At 53.1% G+C, this 8,296-nt stretch overlaps 1 protein-coding gene across 1 annotated transcript in view; it reads right to left on the reverse strand.

Moving 5' to 3' along the window:
- MYLK (myosin light chain kinase) overlaps window positions 1–7,379 on the reverse strand; it is a 263,559-nt gene extending 256,180 nt beyond the window's left edge. The window contains exon 1 of the mRNA XM_062208961.1: window positions 7,352–7,379. The gene's annotated coding sequence lies outside the window, so the exon portion shown is untranslated. The remainder of the gene's footprint in view (window positions 1–7,351) is intronic.
- Between the last annotated feature and the right edge of the window lie 917 nt (window positions 7,380–8,296).

An 8,296-nucleotide genomic window follows, 5' to 3' on the forward strand; every position in this document is an offset into this window, starting at 1 on the left:
CTAAGTGCATTAACGGGAAACTGGATAGAAAGCGAAGGAGCTAAGACTTGAACAGGCCTTCCAATATGAGACTGAGGAATCCCAAGTGGCAGCTTAACACACTGTACCACAATGCCCACCCCCAGCAGAGTACCTAAAAAAAAAAAAAAAAACTAAACATAATGATGAAGTGTTTATCCAAGGAATACAAAGATGGATCAAAATTTTAAAATCATGAGCACAAGTTATGAAAAATAGTATTTTGTCTTGAAATAGAGTGTAATACTGATAAACAAACCCAGTTTAGAAAGATCTTTATATTTTGATTGTGATAATGATGAATAAACTGGCATGTAATTTTGTGAATAGTGGATAATTTAGAAAAACTTTCTATAATTATGTATATAAACAAGAAGTGTTTTTTTTTCCTGAAAAACTATAGTGATATGAATCTTATAGCCTATGATAATTTAGAATCAAGAAAATATGAGAATTTCAACATCTTTTACCACACAATTGCTACCTTTGCTTTTTCTCTTCAGCTAGCCTGAGCTGGTTTCTGTCAGTTTTGAAGAGTCCTTCCTAATAAACAAGTGAAAGAAATAATTACATAGTGAAAAAAATCAACCAAGATTGATTCCGAAATCTGGTTGATGGCAGAGCTTTGTAGACACAGAATCCCTACCACTGAGGCAGGCTGGGCTGGGGCCTGGAGAGCCTGGCTTCTTTTTCTTTTCTTTTCTTTTTTTTTTTTTTTTTTAATTTGTCATGTAGAGTTATAGACAGAGAGAGAGAGAGAGAGAGAGAGAGAGAGAGAAAGGTCTTGCTTCCGTTGGTTCACTCCCCAAATGGCCGCCATGGCCGGTGCTGCGCCAATCTGAAGCCAGGAGCCAGGTGCTTCTTTCAGATCATCCACGTGGGTGCAGGAGCCCAAGCACTTGGGCCATCCTCCACTGCCCTCCAGGGCCACAGCAGAGAGCTGGACTGGAAGAGGAGCAACTGGGACTAGAACCCGGAGCCCATATGGGATGCCGGCACCGCAGGCGGAGGATTAACCAAGTGAGCCATGGCGCCAGCCCCGATCCTGGCTTATTTTTCAAACAAGGCTCCCAAATGGAGTTTTATGATCAACTGGTTTTGGACTCACTGCTATAAGGAAATAGAGGCACTAGGCATGTCCTCCATTCAAGTCGTTTCAATGTCATTACAGATATAACTTCTGCATGAGAAGAAATTAAATAAAAGACTGAGACATTCCATTATATATATGACTTGTCTCCTTAGAAAGAATTTTACTGGGATTGCTTGCTCCAGAAGTTGAAGCTCAGGAGGTATGAGTCAGCACACCTGTTTGGGGAGCACACCTGACAGGTACTAGGAACTTAACCTGTTCCCTATCCCTGTATCTAAGGTTGGAGGAACTTGCCAAAGAGATAAATGAAGAATGTTCCAGGTGAACGCCCAGTCAAAGCCTGAGACAGGAGGCCATCAGATGGGCTGAGGGACAAGTCTAGCTGGAGGAGTATATTGGTTGCTGCTGTGAGAGTGGGCCTGCAGGTCAGCTGATGGGGGCCCTTCAACTTCAGGCCAGGGTTGCCCTGTAAGAAACACAGGCACTGGAGGTTTAGGGAGGTGGAGTGACAGTCAGAGGGTGCTATAAGATTAACAAAGCAATCCAGTGTATGATGTGCTTGGGCCCAAGAGGCCATGATTAATACCTCCAAGTGTAAGCCACTGAAGGCCTGGTCAGGAGGGATGGCAATGTGAAAGTGAACACCCACACAGGCCTCCACGTGACAAAAAGCCTGCTGGGCAGGCCACTGGGTAAAGCCGTTAGCCATTCCACTAACTGTATTATGCCCCCCTCCCCACCAAGTCACTACTGAAAAGAAGGAAGCTCTGGTGGCAATCAGACACACGTTGCAAGGTAACCCCTGGGTCCACCCCGGCACACTTGGAAACAATCCGATGCCTCGTCATTAACACACTAATTTCCACAAGGTTAGCAACCAACTGACTGCAAGCAAAAATGATCACACTGCTGGCTCTGATAGGAAAATAACGAGCTGGGGACTTAAACCTGGATGACAGGGCAGGTGAGAAGCAGCTCTGCTTTAGGCCTGCTGCATGGATAGGCTCAGTTCGGAGCTGGGAAGACGCAGAAAGTTCAGGAGGAAAGTTAGAATGGGGTCACATCTGCCCCTCAGATTTCATAGCTGAGGAAATGAGGCGAATGAGAGAAAGCACCTTCTCAGCGAGCAGAGATGCAAATCTCCTAGCATGTTTTCTCCCATCAGCCAGTCCTTCGACTCAGGTGTAGCCGGCACCTGCAGTGGGCTGGCCCAGGCTATGCGTCAGGACACAAAGACGAACATGCCTTTGACCTCCAGGAGCTCATGGCCTGGAGGGACGCCACCTCGTACAATTGTGTTGCAAGTAAAGGTCACAGAGCACTTGTTCACCTCTCCACAGCCTCACCAGATGCACAAGCAGAGACCCGGAATGATGAAGTCACGTAGCAGGGAACAGCACCGGAGTTGGACCTCAAACCTCAGGCATCCTCCTAGCTTTTCACCCAGTCGAGGAAGACATCCAACTTAGTCTGGCTCCAGGAAGGAGAACAGTATTCCTGCCAGGGTCAGTGGGCATGGTGAGAGCCCCGAAGTGACCACAAGGGCGAAAATGTCTGTGAAGGATGGTGCATTCCAGAGGCCGGGCTGAGCTGGAACACAGCATCGGCCACAGGTAGTGAGTCTGGCTATTCAGTGGGATGGGACTTTAAGGGAACGTGTGTGGGCAGAGACCAGATACCAGGGCCCTGGCAGCACAGAGGACATTGCTCATAGCCCAGATAAAGGAAGGGACACTCACCCTGCTCCCCGCGGCAGCCTCAGACTACAGAGGACAGCCTGCAGGGACCAGAGAACAAGACAGTACCAATTTGTATCATTCCACGGCCCAGGTCAGATCATTCACCTTCTCACCCCACGGCCACCCTTGGCCAGCACAGGCAGGAGGGAAGAACTCTGGCTGGTCTGACTCTACTGCCTGGCCTCTTAGGCCAGACTTTCTTCTTTGCACTCAGTCCAGAGCAATGGTGGACTCGTCTCCTCCCAAAGGCCCTGCAATTCCAGAACCAGGAAAATGAGCCATCACAATGAGACCCAAAGAGAGCACAAAGCCCCAGGAAGCCAACAGCCCTCACTGGGGACCGGGCTGTCACTCTGGCTGTTGAGTTGTTTCTCATTATTTTTGAGTTAGAATAAAATTTCAACAAATCTGTTCCAGGAACATTCTGGGCAGCAGAGGAAAAACAAACCCAGAGATGAAAAGCACCCCCTAAAAGGTCTCAGGCGAGCAGACCAGCAGGGCTGGGAGTGCCGTGCAGGGTCCAAGGCATGCACTGGGCTCCAGCATAGGAGGAGCTGAGAGCCCTGAGGCCAGGAGAGACCTTATTCCGTCACTGCGGCCCCTGAATTTCTTGCCACCCTCTTATTCTCTGGAGTCTGTACCACAGGACTTGGGAATTGCGTGCTGTCCCTGTCTTCTAATGTGTTAGTGGTTTCCCCATATAGACCAGTCTCTTGTGTGTAATACCTTTGTCCCCTACCCTTGCACAGAGCTGGGAGGAGAGGAGGTCCACATTTAATGTTTCTTGGTGGATGCAAAGGTCATCTCCCAGATGCAGAGAATGCTACCTGATGTGCATAGGAGTAGCTATTCCTTGTTTTCTCCCTACTATTTATAGTCGCATCTTCATTTAATTTTTATAGCCACCCTCCTTGACAGGTGAGCAAACTGAAGCCAGCTCAGGAAGGTTAAGTACCATGCCCAGCACACCCAGCCAGTGAGGGAACAGCATGGCTCTGAACCCAAGGTGAACCCCACAGGCCACATTTCACCCCACTGCTCCCTCCTGCCAGGAACCTGAAGCCCAGCTGCTCTCTCCCAGAAATGCCCACTCCTTGGCTAGGAAAGCCCCAGCTACAGGTGTTTGCTTCCCCAAAGATTCTGAGAAATAACTCACAAGGTCCTAGATTAACACATTAGCATCAGATCTGAGAGCCCAGAGTCAGGAGGGGGAAAAAAAATCAAGCAGCAGATCTGAAAGAAAAGGAAATCCTCTCCTGGGCCCTTTTCTTTTGTCTCCAGAGGGGCTTTCTGTCTCCAGAGGGCTCTGCACTCAAGACCCAGGGGGAGGAGGGGAGGGGCATGGGAGAAAGGGGAGGGCAAGGAAGTACCAGCAGTGGGGGGAGGGGCACAACACTGAGAAATTCCCATAGCTCCCTGGTGGGGTGCCCATTGTGAGCACCCCATTGTGAGACACTCTGGGGTGGTGACCAGGACTGGGATGAAGAGGAAACTCGGCCTTCCCCACTCCAGCTGCAAACAAACTCTCGCCAGCCCCTCTCCTGCCCCAGCCCCATTGGCTGGCTGTGGCAAATTTCACAAAGGCTCTAGCCCTGGTACCCCAGCTGCATGCAACCAGGCAAAAGGGATGCCTCTGTTGGCCCAGAGTGATAAATGCCAAAGTCCACTCACCTTGAGTGTGTAAGGAGAATGGCCTGAGCTCAACCTTTAGCCCAGAGGGGAAAAATTGCTCAACCTTTAGCCCAGAGGGGAAAAATTACAGTCAGGGCTAAAGAAAGGCACAAGAAAACTGGCCTTTGGAATGGCACAGGTGTAAGGGGTGTGGTTCCTAAAACACACTGCTGCTGGTATGTTCAGCTCTCCATGCTGGTGGAGCAGGAGGCTGGGGATGCACAGAGAAGGGGCAGAAGTCCCATGGCATGAGAGCTCACCACGGTGACACTGCTGTGTCCTCACTCAGGATTACTGCTGATGGCTCCTTGATTCCGAGCCCCATGCCATGCTGTCGACCCATTCTCCATGGAAATGGCCCAGTCCCATGCTGAGCTAGGACAATGTCTCTCTTCTCTTCTGTCAGGAAAGGTTACTTTTTAAGCATTGTTCCCTAAACTTCACTACATGTGCAGAAAGGATACGGCAGGAAGCTTTTAAGAATGAGCGATTTCACAACCTGTGTGTGTTGGTTTGATTTGGGGGAGTGGCAGCTGGACTGCCAAGTGGCATTGGTGTATATTTTCCAGAACACCAAGGAATGTTCTCAGAAACATACTAAATAAGACCCCCCTAGCCACGGAACTCTGAACCCCTACCTCCTGGCAGAGCTGCATTCTCAAATCCCCACCTTAGGCAACTCTTAAAGGCAAAGAGACCATAAACCAACTAATTAGCTGAGTTTCACAGCTTTGGGGCTCATCTTGTATTCTGAGGGAAAAAGCAAGGGGTCATTCTCATAGACACTGAGTGCTTGGGGACCCCACTGCAGTCAATCTATGCCTCCAGTGCTAGCTGGTCTCTACCCCTCAAGGTGGGATCAAGACCCCTCCCCTATCTTGGGCCTTGCAAAGGTCGTCCTCCCCTCTGCCCCATCAGGGCCAGCCTCCCTGTAGGACACGCCTTCTGAGCAGACTGCCCCTCGCCACCTGCCATCAGGAAGTCCCAACTCTGTAGTGACTTCAGCTGTCTACCCAGCTCCAGGCTGCTGGTGGGCCCACCTGCCCTTGCCAGTTAGATCAGGAACTTCCCAACAGCCTGGTCTGTTCTCTCTATGATCTAGACCCTGAGCAAACAGTGTCCTGCTGAAGGGAGTAGCAAACCTCACACAAAGAAATTGTACTCCAAGGCCGCAGCTACCCCTCCTCTTGCTGGCCAATTATTGCACAAAAAAACCTGAGCAGTGGAGGACAGACCAGCAAGAATCCTTCCCCACTGTGGGATGCTTCTCCACACTCATGCCTAGTGGTGGATGAAGACCACCATCCTTCTGTCTCATCGGAGAATGAGGGCACAGATCTGACCTCTTGGTGAAAGGCTCTTGTGCATGTCCCCCAGAGGACCCACTACCCAATCCAGCCTCCAGAACCCAACACTCCCCACCTATGCAGGACCAACTGCTCAGGCTCCTACCTGCCCTGGCTCGAGGTCTTGGCCCATTGGGCAGCACGAGGGAACAGTCCATGCTGGCCTAGGGCACTGCCAGCAGCCTCCCCCTACACAACCCCTACAGTGTGCAGGCCAAGGTTAACACAGAGGATCAGAGGAGACAGAAGGGAGGGAGGTCAGGAAGTTGAGAACAAAGTCAAGAGATAGTCGAGGGCAAGAAAGTGAGCAAAACAAAAGCAGTTCTGGAAGCCAAAATGCCTTTTCAGAACCCAATAAAGTTACTATAAACACCTCCACTTACCCCGGAGAGAACTTGCATGATGGATTCCTGAAGCTTTGAAGTGTGTGAGGTTCCCTAAGGAGTCCTCTCAAGCCCCCCCCCCCCCAATTTGGCATTAATTTACTGACAAGTTGTGCATTTTGACAAGAAGGACTCCAGACGAGGGAAGATGACTGCCCCACTTGGAAGGGGGTGCAGCTCTAAGGCAGACTCTGGAAGGCGGGAGGCTGGGGACAGTGCAGACACTCTGCTGGTCGCACTTAGGGGAGGACCCATGCTGAGAACCAGTAGCCTGAGCCCTGGCACCATGCCAACTGTCCAGGTGTACCCCATCCCACCCAGCTCCCTGAATCTCAACTGCTAAGTTTACTGCCCCTGGACCCCAAAGGAGTTGAGTGTTTCTCCTTCCTCCCAGGACACAAAAGGTGTCCCGCCCCTGCCTCCCCACACCCCTCTCCCCAAAGCCTGTCTTCCCTTCTGCAATTCCACTCCTAGAAACCCAGCCCTTTGGGTCTCCATGGGCGCTACCTCAATCACTGACAGCTCACGCCTGCGGGGAATCAGTTTACCAAAAACTTTGCAACAGCAGCGATCTGCGCACAGGGTCCCTGACAGCTGCACCCCGGTTCAAAGCACGGAGGTAGCGCGGGCGAGGCTTGGGCCGGGGCGCGAGCTAGGGGCGAGTGTAGGAAGCCCGCGCCGCGTCCTCCTGGGGCAGCCAGGCCCCGGCTCCGCGGGCGCTCTCGCTGCCCTGCCTTCCCCGGACCGCACTGGGGTGAGAGGGCCCCCTGCCCCGGGCGGGGCGCTGGAAGAAGGGCGCGCTTCTCCTCTTTGGGAGCTAGCGGCGGTTCCCAACTCTCAAGTCAAAGGCACCCCAATCGGACGATTCCTGTAGCTACAGTCGCATCACTGTCCCCAAGTACCTCACTTGTGGAAAGAAAGCCTGGTTGCCCGGCGTCACGGGTCGCCCCTTTCTTCCTCAGACTCCTCGCAGCAACTGGGATCCCCTCTCCCACACGGGAGCCTGGGGGCAGCGGCCCTCACCGGGACCCCACCCCCACCCCTCGGACACTGGACTCCGGGGTCCGCGCCGGGACAAAAGCGTGGGGCGGGCTCACTCACCAGCGCAGCGAAAGCGGCCTGGGACCGGGGCACCGGCGCTCGGCGAGGGCGCACCGGCCGCAGGCGCGCGGCGCGGGCTCGGCGCTTGCTGTGCTGCCGGCTGAGGCCCGCGCGGCGCTGGTCAGCCCGCGAGGCGCGGCGAGGCCCGGGCGGGGCCGGGTGAGTGACCGGGCGAGAGAGCCAGCAAGTGGTCAAGCGAGGAGCGAACCGGCCGGTGAGAGCGAGAGCGCGGCGGCGCTCGGGTCCCTACTCAACCGCGGACTCCGACTCGCACGCGCTGATTTGCATACTATTTGCATAGCGCTCGGGGAATGGACCTGCCGCTCTCCCGCCACGCCCACCGCGCTCGGCCCGGCGCTGCGAGCGCTGGACCCGCCGCGCGGCCCTGCGCCAGGCTCCAGTGCACCTGGACCTTCTCGGCGCAGTCCCGGTTTCTCCTCGAGCGCCCCACTGGGTCTGGGTCTGGTGGTTTTTAAATTTTATTTTTTATTTTCCACTGAAGACCCCTCGCCACACGACGAAAGAGGACCACGCGCTGGAAAACCGTGCTCAATTGCAGTGTAAACCTTAAAATTGACTTCTTCTTTAGTGTAGCTATCAAACGCAACGAGTCCTAAAGATCTCCCCAAATGGCTACTGGTTCTGTTTCCTGGACAAAGCAGAGTAAAAAGCTTGTGGGGCCGCCTACAGCACCAGCATCTCATGGGCGCCAGTTCCAGACCCGGCTGCTCTACTTCCAATTCAGCTCCCTGCTAAGGCACCTGGAGAGCAGTGGAGGATGGTCCAAGTGCTTGGGCCCATGTACCTAAGTAGGAGACCCAGAAGAAGCTCCTGGTTCCTGGCTTTGGCCTGGCCCAGCCCTATTTCAGCCTTTTGCAGATGAACCAGAGGATGGAAGATTCTCTCTCTCTCTCTCTCTCTCTCTCTCTCTCTGTGTGTGTGTGT

Source organism: Lepus europaeus, chromosome 2 (assembly GCF_033115175.1).
Source record: "Lepus europaeus isolate LE1 chromosome 2, mLepTim1.pri, whole genome shotgun sequence".
Taxonomy (NCBI): Eukaryota; Metazoa; Chordata; class Mammalia; order Lagomorpha; family Leporidae; genus Lepus; species Lepus europaeus.